At 43.3% G+C, this 13,497-nt stretch overlaps 1 long non-coding RNA gene across 1 annotated transcript; it reads left to right on the forward strand.

Annotated features, from left to right (window-relative positions):
- The first annotated feature begins 328 nt into the window (after positions 1 to 328).
- On the forward strand, positions 329 to 13,153 carry LOC125553875. The gene is made up of 6 exons (XR_007304245.1): positions 329 to 610; positions 705 to 869; positions 1,160 to 1,414; positions 1,883 to 1,950; positions 12,579 to 12,779; positions 12,845 to 13,153. It is a non-coding gene; the product is annotated as an uncharacterized LOC125553875 (long non-coding RNA).
- The last annotated feature ends 344 nt before the right edge of the window (positions 13,154 to 13,497 follow it).

Below are 13,497 nucleotides of genomic sequence, written 5' to 3' on the forward strand. Positions count from 1 at the left end.
TTCAGGGGAAAACTGGAGTTAGGTGGAAATTATCCACCACTGCCACCAGTAAGTGGATAACCCTTCGTTCTCCCCCCCCCCCCCCCCCAACCAATCAAATAGATCCTTTCCATCAAATTTCTCATTCTTGAAGCTGGAGCTAGATGGCAGCTAAACATTTTCTTTGGTAGTACTACAACGTCTAGATGAAATTGCTCTAGAGTGAATTTAGTGAAGCAAAATCGGTTTTTATGAAGTGGAGTAATCCCAAACAGGCCCTAAAAAACACTTTGTCCATCGCCCAGCACATGGGCCAAGCCGAGCAATGTCCCGTGAGCCAGCCCACGTCTCTCTCTCACCTCACGCACCACGTGCAATTCGCCCAGTTATCCCATCCCGACCTCGCGCTAGGGTTAGCGCGGGCGCCAGCCCCAGCCCGCCCCTTGGCTCCTCGGCCGCCGCTCGCCTTCCTCCGGCAGCACCTCGCCGCCGTGTTTGCCTCCTCTCGCAGCTGCTCCGCCTCCGCCATTTCAATTCCTCCCAGCACCACGCCAGCGCGTCCCGTCCGCCCTCGATGTGATCGACGCCGACGAGGTTCCGTCATCGTCTCATCGACATATATCCTGACAAGGTACGAGGTAGCCCATTGTGATCTTGGCATTTTCGCTCGATGTCGTTTGTTTCTCCTCGTCCGCTGAGACAGGCAGTTTCATTGCGACATCTAGGTGAGAGGAACGATCCCATCAGGTCGAACAGCAAGAGGAACGATTCCATCAGGCTGAACGGCGAGCAGCATCCATGCCTGACGCACACGGCATCGTGCCTGCTGAGCTATACTGTTGCTTCAACTCGGATGCAGCAGTACTACGTACTCTCCTCTTTCTGATCAGGTACGTGAGCACTCAGATCCCTGCTCATGGATGCATCAGTGGCTGCTTCAATCAATGGTATAAAGGACCTTGGATGATCACATTGTATGCATGCATTAGTATAGGTGACTTGTCATCTGGTGATCGATTCTATGAACTCCATACGTTTCTGTGTAATCGGCAATTTATTTTCTGTGTAATCATGCCACTGATGATTTTTATATAGATTTAAGTTCAAAGTAGGAAACAGTACTATGATTATTAAGATTTAACATAAAGGAAGGTTTGGTGATGCTGACTCCACGCGACAGGACGCTCCCATCCGATGGCCGTTGGGGCCGCCCCATTGAACGTCGCTGTTGTAGGACAAAATCCCCTGGATCATTCCTGGCGTGTAGAAATTGCCGACTCGCGACTGGATATTACCACGGCGCCCGGAGAACGCTCGCTTGTCAGTTTGTGACTGGACATGACATGCACCTGGACGATGATGTTGCCTCACACCTGAGCAGCTTAACTAAACGAACAAATCACGTAGGACCGAGGCAAAACATTTGGTTCTTCAGGTACATCTTCAATTTTGTTGTCAGTCATGTGATCATGGGGAATCTCATCTCAATTTCCTTTTGGTTGTTCATCTCGTTCAGTACGACACGCATCAGCAAAGCTTTACTTAAGTGGCAATGCAATATATTATGGTATGAATGATTGGCGAATGCATGCTGCATCTGTTCTTGTGCTGATTCAGGAATCCAATCAAGGCAGGTGCTCTAATAAAGTGAAATGTATATGATGGACTGCCCAATTGAACACTCCAAAAAATTAATCTTGCAGTTTTTCATTCAAGGATCAATCTCATTTGTTTCTTGTCACATATAAACTGACATGCTAGAAAATTGCCTTGTTGTTAAACTTTGGAACATGCTTTCTTTCTTCGCTAAATATACAATTCATATTGAACTAATATCATATTTAGATCATATGCAATTAATTAAGCTACAGATTCATGGTGACTAATGAAGAAGTTTTTTCAGGCCTATGACTACTAAGTACTAATAAGGAACACTTACTACAGAAATTAATCGGATGCTCTAATCAGAAGGTAAGCTTCAATGCATTCTTTGCCTTTTCAGTTCGAGGGCTTCCTCACATTTTTCTAGCAACACACTCATTTTAAGTGAGGAGGGTTAACTGAACTGAATCGTCATGCAATCCAGTTTCTTGACCGACCAATCGTGATTCATGGGAATTGACATTTTGTAACATCCCAAATTTTCAATTTGGAATGTTATACATTAGGTCATCATGCATATCATATTTTATTTTGCTTTTGGTTTTGATCCTAGAAAATCCTAAGCAACTCAAGGACCCACGGAGAGAGTTGGGGATTTCGTTATTTACATATTTGAGTTTTTTCAAATTATGTAAACAGGATCATTTGATTTTATTTATTTTATCATCAATTATTTCTATTACAAAAATATGAGAGAGGGAATAAAATGACTTTCCCAAAATATAGAAATATTGAAGATTTAATAAAAAATCAAATAATATTTATTTCGGAGTTTTTCGGTATTTTTATTTGAATTTAGAAAAAATGCGCATTTTTCAAAGTTGTAGTTTGGGCCCAGATAAATGTTCACTTTATCGGGCTTGATTTTAGGAACCTGGCAAAATTTATTTCGTGATTTTTGGAGTCCATTTAGTATTTCTTTTTTTATTTTTCTTTCGAGCGGATTTATAAAAAAAAAACTGGAACCGACTCCGAGCCGTACTCGGCCAGGAAACCACCGGCCGGGGGCCTTTATAAGCCGCCGCCCCGGCCCGGGAGAGAGCCAGCGCCCAGCCTAATCCTAATCCTAGCTAAGCCGCCGCCGCCGGAGCCGCGCGCCTTTTGAGGTTCGCCGCCGCCTCGTTTTTCGTGCTGTTAAAAAAAAATTCTGTTCGTCGTTTTTCTTTTTCGTCGGATTTTCCGCGGTTATTTTCTGATCGTGATTTCTGATCCGATTTTCGTTTTAGTATAACTTTTCGCTCGTTTATCGGAATCAGGCGATTCAAGCGCCTGGAGCTTCGTCTCGAAACCCTCTTTCCGAATAATCAACTTAAACATGTTTTTGCTACTGTAAAATTTGCCCTAGATCCAGATTACTAGAACGAAGTTGTTTTCTTTCGCCGTTTGATTTCTTTTGCTTCGTTCGATTTGATTCTTTTTGCCAACCAGGGTTCTTAAGTTCAACTTTCTGGTTAGATCCTCTATTTGAGTTTTACATGTGCATTAGATGACTACTTATTATATGCTTGTTGTTTGTCTGCGATGGAATACCCGGAATGCGCCGCCTGTTACTTCAAATCTCTAGGTTACGCGGATCATCAGCAAGGCAAATAACACTTTGATCATACCTTTTCTACAACCCAGTTTTATTGCATTACATCAATCCTCACACATTGCATGATTAGGATCTAATTAAACTGTGGGATGGAAAGTAGATGAGGTAGTACCTATTACCTGTTTTCTTATCAAACCTTTGGGAGTTACTTCTACGTTTGCTTATTATGCCATGCTATGCTAGTAGACGTGGATTGGGTGAGTGATATCCATGACAGATGTGAGATTTATAATTAAGGGTTTATCTAAGGTGGCAACCTAACACACATCTGGGTGGATTGAGGCACCTGGGGTTACCAGGACTTGCCTGTTTTCTTTTGGACCGCCACCCAGGCTCAAAGGGATCATGAGATTATTCATACTAGAAACTTTCGTGTGCAGTCACAAGCCATTATGGGCTCTGGCATAGTTGACTAAGTTGTGCAAACTCTTACAGTGGTAGACTAGCAGATGTAGGGGAAAGTAGGTGTACCGGTCTACCCGTCGTAAGGTGCTAGCGCTTCTGAAAGACTGTGTCTCAGTCATCCGTTTCTCAAACACCATGTAGTGCGAGAAATCCAACGGAGGCGATCGAGTCTTGTGGGGAAAAGTGCGCAAACCTCTGCAGAGTGTATAAACTAATCATGATTAGTTGTGTCCCCGGTTATAGACAATCTTGAGTATCTAGTACCTGGATTTTCATGTGAATCTCAACATGTTACTCTAAATTAATATTGTTGGGTTTTAATGATGTTACTTAATTGGGATTGAGAATGCTGTCAACCATTCTCAATGTTTCACAACCACCATGATAGTAATTAATTTTATTTCTTTGAAGTAGGGAAAAATTGGCTTTACGCAAAAACTGTAACCATAAAGCTTTTCACCAGCCAAATATGCATATAGTATAGCTGTTGCATTCCATTATTCTCTATGTGTTACCTTGCCAGCATATTCCATGTGCTGACCCGTTTCGGGCTGCAACGTTAATGTTGCAGACTTTTTAGACGACGATTAAGGAGTTTTTAGGTCGTGGTTTTATACTCAGTGATGCAGTTGGAGTTGATGGACTCACTTATCTTCCATGCCTTCCGCTGTTATCGTTATTAGATGGCCTTAAGCCATATTTATTGTAATAAGTTCTCTTTTAAGACACTCGATGTAATAAGTGTGTGATTGCTACTCTGCTATAAATCCTCCGAGTACTGTGTGGTGTCAGCATTACTGATCCAGGGATGACACCGGAGCACAGAGATCAGACTGTTTGAGGTCTGGTCGCTACAGAGATGGTATCAGAGCACACGCTGACTGTAGTACACGACCACTAAGCTAAAGACCTAGATCACTACTCACTCTCTTCTCTTCTGACTCCTCATCTTTTCTACTCTTTAGGATGGCGGATGCAAGGAACAAGTTCACACAACCAGATGAAGATACACCCTTTGGACGCCACTTGAAGGAAGTCACTAGATACCTGAACATAGGAGTACCCAGCTTCACGGGAACCTACAACGCCACTTTACCTGAAGAAGAGCGCTGGATGATACAAGTTCAAGTTCCAGGAAGGACGTTCATGCCAGTCACTGAGACCATAGAGTTTTCTTTTGATGCACCAACTTGGAGTCTAGGAAAGAGTATGGCAGCTCACATCGCCATGGGACGCATTGGAGAAGTCTACCGCAAGGATCTTAAGGATACTATCTACCAGATTTGTGGGTGCCGAGATGAACACTGGGAGATGATCAGCACCAGGAAGGATATATCAATTGCAGCTTTTATTCAGGAGTTAAACCAGCACATTCGACGACAGGAGAATCAGATGTGCGCCGACATGATAGATCTGAAGAAGGCTAAGACTAGAATCCAGGAACTGGAGGAAGAACTCAAGGCTACACGCGAAGATTATGAAGAAGAAATTGAAGTATTGGTGGATAAGAATGCCGACCTAACTATGAAGATTGGAATATTTATGGGAGGCCCAACACCAATAGATGAAGACGAAGAACCCAAGGAGATTAGCCTGGAGGACTACATCATCATTGACGGCACCGACTCAGAACAAGATAGTAGCGATGATGACTATGTGGATGAAGCAGGAGCAGATATCATGGAGTCTACAACCGTAGAATATTTCTAGTAGACCACCTCATCAGTAGTAGTAGTCCACCATGTAAATATAGTAGTCCGAGCACTTTTGCGATAGCTAGATCGATTGTATGTCCTTATTTGATTGATTGAAGTGAAATTGTGTGCTTTTGCCTCATGTGCATATGGGTAGTGTTTTCCCTTTAGACCCTCTCTATTATTATATCTCATCTTTTCTAAAAACCCTCAGATGCCTCCGAGACGTGACCCCGGATTTGCCTTTCCGCCGGAGCTCACCCAGTTAATCCAGCAGCAGAACACCTTGACGCAGTTGCTAATTCAGAATCAGAATCAGGGGAACAACAACAACAACCCACCGCCACCACCACCACCTGTTGACCACTTAGCCCGTTTTCTTAGGCTGAATCTGCCGGTGTTTTCCAGTAGCACCGAGCCGATGGTAGCAGATGATTGACTCCGCAAGATAGCTAGGGAGTTGACCACAGCAGGATGCATAGATGTGGAGAAGGTTAAGTTTGCCGCACATCAGTTAGAAGGACCCGCAGCATCTTGGTGGGAGAATTTCACAGCCACCTTTCCAGTCGACACTGTCACATGGGACCAGTTTCAGCAGGCTTTTCGTACTTCCCATGTTTCAGCAGGAGCAATGGCCATGAAGAAGCGTGAGTTTCGTAACTTGCGCCAAGGAGGACGGACAGTTGGCCAGTATGTGGAGGAGTTTAGTAAGCTAGCACGTTATGCCCCAGATGACGTTGCTACGGATGCAGCTAAGCAGGAGAAATTCCTGGAAGGACTGAATGATGAGTTGAGTATGCAGTTGATGGTAGCCACCTTCAACAACTACCAGGAGTTGGTAGATCGTGCCCTTATGATTGAAGGGAAGCAGCAGCAAATTGAGAACTGCAAGAGGAAGTATGGACAAGGAAAGTATAATTCAGGAGCTCAGCAGAAGCCTCGTTTTACCCCTAGACCGGGAGGACATTTTCAGCATACCCATGGAGTAGGTAGCTCGCACAATCACAATGGCACCAAGAATGGTAATGGGAATGGAGGAAGCAATGGACAGAACCGCAGCACCCCATCAACCCCAGCCAAGAAGGACTTGAACCACGTCACTTGCTATAAGTGTTCGAAGCCAGGACATTATGCAAATGACTGTCCTGAAGGACAAAACGGCAATGGAAGTTCTGGAAAGAAGCCGAACCCTTTTAACAGGGGACAGGTGAACCACGTTAATGTGAGGAGGTTGAAGCTCAGCCCGATGCAGTAATAGGTAAGTTTTTGGTTAAGTCATTTACTGCACTCGTTCTTTTGATACTGGTGCATCGCATTCATACATATCAAGGGGATTTGTGGAAAAGTATAGCCTGCCCACTAGGATTCTTAAAACGCCTATGCTAATAAGCTCACCAGGAGCGGAGTACATGGCCAGTCAAGGATGTTTTCAAGTGCCATTAAGTATAGGAAGGCATGTTTTCCCAACGGATTTAATTATATTGGAATCCCAAAGTCTGGATGTGATTCTTGGTATGGATTGGCTGTCGATGTATGGAGGAAACATCGATTGCGCCAGTAAGACAATTTTGCTCACAACGCCAGAAGGAAGAAGGATCAAGTATGTATCCCGACATACGCCAAACAGGACACAAGTAAATTCCTTATCAGGAGTTGTGCAGGAGGAAGTACCAGTGGTAAAGGATTTTCCTGATGTATTTCTTGAAGAGTTGCCAGGCATGCCACCGGATAGAGACATTGAGTTTTTGATTGAGCTTTTGCCAGGCATTGGGCCAATATCGAAGAGACCATATAGGATGCCAGCAAAAGATTTGGTGGAAATTAAGAAGCAGATTAAGGAGTTACTGGATAAGGGATATATTCGCCCAAGTTCTTCGCCTTGGGGATCACCAGTACTTCTAGTGGAGAAGAAGGATGGATCGTTAAGGATGATTGTTGACTATCGAGGATTGAATGAAGTAACGATCAAGAACAAGTACCCACTACCAATGATTAATGATCTGTTTGATCGATTGCAAGGAGCTAAAGTGTTTTCCAAGATCGATTTGTGATCAGGATACCATCAGTTGAAGATTCGAGAACAGGATATTCCGAAGACAGCTTTTACCACCAGATATGGACTGTATGAGTATACCGTTATGTCATTTGGACTGACTAACGCACCTGCCTATTTTATGAACATGATGAACAAAGTGTTTATGGAGTTTTTGGATAAGTTCGTCGTAGTGTTCATTGATGATATCCTGGTATATTCAAAGAATGAAGAGGAGCATAAGGAGCATTTGCGTTTGATACTTGGAAAGCTCAGAGAACATCAATTATATGCCAAGTTCAGCAAATGTGAATTTTGGTTGAAGGAAGTAGGATTCCTCGGACATGTTATATCTGGAAAAGGTATAGCAGTAGATCCCGCTAAAGTTGAAACCGCGACCAAGTGGGAAGCACCAACCACAGTTGGAGAGATCCGGAGTTTTCTTGGACTCGCAGGATACTACCGGAGGTTTATTGAGAATTTCTTAAGGATTGCGAAGCCTATGACGGAGTTGTTGAAGAACGATACTAAGTTCAGATGGACTAAGGAGTGTGAGGCAAGTTTCCAGGAGTTGAAGAACCGTTTGGTTACTTCACCAGTGTTGATTTTGCCAGATCAGACCAAGGATTATGAGGTGTATTGCGACGCTTCACGTCGAGGACTTGGAGCAGTGCTTATGCAGGAAGGAAGAGTTGTTTCGTATGCTTCACGACAACTGAAGCCCCATGAATTGAATTACGCTACGCATGATTTGGAGTTAGCAGCCGTAGTGCATGCGTTGAAGACATAGAGCCATTTCCTCATCGGAAATCATTGTGAGGTGTACACGGATCATAAGAGTTTGAAGTACATTTGCACGCAGAAGGAGTTGAATCTCAGACAAAGGAGATGGTTGGAGCTTATCAAGGATTATGATATGAAATTGCATTATCATCCCGGGAAGGCTAATGTAGTAGCTGATGCATTAAGTCGTAAGAGTCATGTCAATAGGTTAATGACGGGAGAAATACCCAAGGAGTTAGCAGAAAATTTTCGTGAACTATGTTTGGAAATAGTTCCGAGAGGCTATGTAGCAGCACTAGAGATTCAGTCAACTTTGATGGATAGAATCAGAGAAGTCCAGAAAACTGACAAAGAGATTGCCGCTATAAAGGAGAAACTGAGCAAAGGAAAAGCTAAAGGATTTCGTGAGGATGAGCACGACACCCTATGGTTTGAAGACCGTGTTTACGTGCCCAATGACCCGGAGATCAGAAAGTTGATTCTGCAGGAGGCACATGATTCACCGTATTCGATTCACCCAGGAAATACCAAGATGTATTTGGATTTGAAGGATATTTTCTGGTGGACCGGAATGAAGAAGGATATTGCGGAGTATGTAGCAGTTTGTGACGTATGTCAGAGAGTAAAGGCAGAGCATCAGAAGCCAGCAGGATTGTTGCAGCCATTGCCGATACCCGAATGGAAGTGGGATAAGCTAGGCATGGATTTTATCACGGGATTACCAAGGACTCGTTCAGGCTATGACTCGATTTGGGTCGTAGTTGATCGATTGACGAAGGTAGCTCATTTCATTCCAGTAAAGACCACTTACACTAGTGCTAAGTTGGCAAAGATATACATGACCAGGATCGTATGTTTGCATGGAGTTCCGAGGAGCATCGTATCAGATAGAGGAACCCAGTTTACCTCAAAGTTCTGGAAGCAGTTGCATGAGACTTTGGGTACTAGGCTAGAATTTAGTACAGCTTTTCATCCGCAGACAGGTGGACAGACTGAGAGAGTCAATCAGATTTTGGAGGATATGCTGAGAGCTTGTGCGCTAGATTATGGATCTAGTTGGGACAATAATTTGCCATATGCAGAGTTTTCTTACAATAATAGCTATCAGACCAGTTTGAAGATGGCACCTTTCGAAGCTTTGTACGGAAGGAGGTGCAGGACACCGTTGTCATGGGACGAAGTTGGAGATCGCCAGTTGTTTGGACCAGATCTGATTAAGGAGTCTGAACAGAAGGTAAAGTTGATTCGCGATAGGCTCAAGGTAGCCCAGTTCAGACAGAAGAGCTACGCAGATTCTAAACGCAAGGAGAAAGTTTACGAAGTCGGAGACAGAGTTTATCTTCGAGTATCCCCACTTCGAGGGATTAAGCGCTTTGGAATTAAGGGGAAGTTAGCGCCACGATTTGTAGGACCATATCGAGTTTTGGAGCGTATGGGAGAATTGGCCTACAAGTTGGAATTGCCAGAAGGATTGGCAGGAGTGCATGATGTGTTCCACGTTTCTCAGTTGAAGAAGTGTCACGCGGAGATGGCTGACATACCTTTGAGAGACACAATGCCATTGGAAACAATTCAGTTGGATAACAATTTGACCTATGAGGAGAAACCAGTCAAGATTCTTGAGTTTGCCAGTCGAGTTACTCGCAGCAAGGTTATCAAGTTTTGCAAAGTTCAGTGGAGCCACCACACGGAGGATGAAGCTACCTGGGAGCGAGAGGAAGATTTGCTCAAAGACCACCCTCACCTATTTTTTAGCCAACCCGAATCTCGAGGGCGAGATTCATCTTAAGGGGGTAGGTTTGTAACATCCCAAATTTTCAATTTGGAATGTTATACATTAGGTCATCATGCATATCATATTTTATTTTGCTTTTGGTTTTGATCCTAGAAAAGCCTAAGCAACTCAAGGACCCACGGAGAGAGTTGGGGATTTCGTTATTTACATATTTGAGTTTTTTCAAATTATGTAAACAGGGTCATTTGATTTTATTTATTTTATCATCAATTATTTCTATTACAAAAATATGAGAGAGGGAATAAAATGACTTTCTCAAAATATAGAAATATTGAAGATTTAATAAAAAAATCAAATAAGATTTATTTCGGAGTTTTTCGATATTTTTATTTGAATTTAGGAAAATGCGCGTTTTTCAAAGTTGTAGTTTGGGCCCAGATAAATGTTCACTTTATCGGGCTTGATTTTAGGAACCTGGCAAAATTTATTTCGTGATTTTTGGAGTCCATTTAGTATTTCTTTTTTTATTTTTCTTCCGAGCGGATTTATAAAAAAAAACTGGAACCGACTCCGGGCCGTACCCGGCGAGGAAACCACCGGCCGGGGGCCTTTATAAGACGCCGCCTCGGCCCGGGAGAGAGCCAGCGCCCAGCCTAACCCTAACCCTAGCTAAGCCGCCGCTCGCCACCGCCGCCTGCCGCGGCCTGCCGCCGCCGCCGCCGGAGCCGCGCGCCTTTCGAGGTTCGCCGCCGCCTCGTTTTTTGTGCTGTTAAAAAAATTCTGTTCGTCGTTTTTCTTTTTCGTCGGATTTTCCGCGGTTATTTTCTGATCGCGATTTCTGATCCGATTTTCGTTTTAGTATAACTTTTCGCTCGTTTATCGGAATCAGGCGATTCAAGTGCCTGGAGTTTCGTCTCGAAACCCTCTTTCCGAATAATCAACTTAAACATGTTTTTTCTACTGTAAAATTTGCCCTAGATCCAGATTACTAGAACAAAGTTGTTTTCTTTCGCCGTTTGATTTCTTTTGCTTCGTTCGATTTGATTCTTTTTGCCAACCAGGGTTCTTAAGTTCAACTTTCTGGTTAGATCCTCTATTTGAGTTTTACCTGTGCATTAGATGAGTACTTATTGTATGCTTGTTGTTTGTCTGCGATAGAATACCCGGAGTGCGCCGCCTGTTACTTCGAATCTCTAGGTTACGCGGATCATCAGCAAGGCAAGTAACACTTTGATCATACCTTTTCTACAACCTAGTTTTATTGCATTAGATCAATCCTCACACATTGCATGATTAGGATCTAATTAAACTGTGGGATGGGAAGTAGATGAGGTAGTACCTATTACCTGTTTTCTTATCAAACCTTTGGGAGTTACTTCTACGTTTGCTTATTATGTCATGCTATGCTAGTAGACGTGGATTGGGTGAGTGATATCCATGACAGATGTGAGATTTATAATTAAGGGTTTATCTAAGGTGGCAACCTAACACACATCTGGGTGGATTGAGGCACCTGGGGTTACCAGGACTTGCCTGTTTTTTTTTGGACCGCCACCCAGGCTCAAAGGGATCATGAGATTATTCATACTAGAAACTTCCGTGTGCAGCCACAAGCCATTATGGGCTCTGGCATAGTTGACTAAGTTATGCGAACTCTTACAGTGGTAGACTAGCAGATGTAGGGGAAAGTAGGTGTATCGGTCTACCCGTCGTAAGGTGCTAGCGCTTCTGAAAGACTGTGTCTCAGTCATCCGTTTCTCAAACACCATGTAGTGCGAGAAATCCAACGGAGGCGATCGAGTCTTGTGGGGAAAAGTGCGCAAACCTCTGCAGAGTGTATAAACTAATCATGATTAGTCGTGTCCCCGGTTATAGACAATCTTGAGTATCTAGTACCTGGATTTTCATGTGAATCTCAACATGTTACTCTAAATTAATATTGTTGGGTTTTAATGATGTTACTTAATTGGGATTGAGAATGCTGTCAACCATTCTCAATGTTTCACAACCACCATGATAGTAATTAATTATATTCCTTTGAAGTAGGGAAAAATTGGCTTTACGCAAAAACTGTAACCATAGAGCTTTCCACCAGCCAAATATGCATATAGTATAGCTGTTGCATTCCATTATTCTCTATGTGTTACCTTGCCAGCATATTCCGTGTGCTGACCCGTTTCGGGCTGCAACGTTAATGTTACAGACTTTTCAGACGACGATTAAGGAGTTTTTAGGTCGTGGTTCTATACTCAGTGATGCCGTTGGAGTTGATGGACTCACTTATCTTCCAAGCCTTCCGCTGTTATCGTTATTAGATGGCCTTAAGCCATATTTATTGTAATAAGTTCTCTTTTGAGACACTCGATGCAATAAGTGTGTGATTGCTACTCTGCTATAAATCCTCCGAGTACTGTGTGGTGTCAGCATTACTGATCCAGGGATGACACCGGAGCACAGAGATCAGACTGTTTGAGGTCTGGTCGCTACACATTTACTTCGTAGTGAACTACACAAATTGTATTTGATACAATTGAGCTCGTGGTACTAAAATTTTACGCCCCGTTGTATACGCCAAGGTACCCCGCAAGGGCACATGATTTGATGCACCACATATGTTGAGCAATCCCGGTGTGTTACAAACAGTGTTATAACTTTGCCTTTGATGATTTATTGCTATGCTTTCCTTTGTCGCAGAATTACCAGAAATATGAAAGGAAGGAGTCAAAGCTTGTGAAGAAATGGAGCACTTCCAAGTTTTTGGCCGATGATGATGATGAGACTGACAACCACAAGGTAAGCTCGCCGAGTGCATCCTCTCAAGGGTAGGAAGCGTTTTCGGAGGAAGACTGACGACCAAGAGGACGGGAATGATGATGGTGTGAGACAATGTAGCAGGTACCCATTATTAGTTTGTGCTCCTTTCACATGTTGTGATTAAAATTGGTAATTTTGTGTTGCAGAAAACAATAGCACATATTTCCGAGAGGAGTACAAAGGAGAACAAAAAAATGGATGATGAAGACGTGTCGACACTCTTGATGTATGATATTCTTCCTAGGATCTAATTTTTTTTACATAAAAACGCATAGGTATGAAATGGTCAATCAAAATGTACAACATCGCTTGTCCAAAAACATTTTGATGTGTCTTATTTTAGGTCAATATCAAGTGCGGTTTTGTTAATTTAGATAATGATGCTTGGATTGGGGAGACGGAATAGTGAGTGCTGGAAGAAGACTGATGTAATGAAAAAGCTGACACTTGTTTGATGTGCATGTAGATATGATCAATGTTAAACCACTAGAATTAGGCGACCCCGGTGCAATGCACGGGCAATTACCTATTAGTAAACAAATGATCGATTTTAAGAAAATTAATGTGTCGCCGCTCTCTTGATCAAGCTCCTTCGCCTCGCTCCGTCCCACGTATCTTTATTCACGCAGGAAAACAGGAAGCTTTTTATCACCTTCCTTTCCTATTTGTTCTCTACCAAATCAACGATAGAGCCTTCCCTAGAGAAAACAAACGCCCCACCCCTTTTATAACTCCCGAGCGAGGGTATCCAGCTCGCGCGCACGCCACTGCCGCCATCCTTCCGCCAGCCGAGACCTCC

This window comes from Triticum urartu, chromosome 4 (assembly GCF_003073215.2).
Source record: "Triticum urartu cultivar G1812 chromosome 4, Tu2.1, whole genome shotgun sequence".
NCBI classification, from domain to species: domain Eukaryota; kingdom Viridiplantae; phylum Streptophyta; class Magnoliopsida; order Poales; family Poaceae; genus Triticum; species Triticum urartu.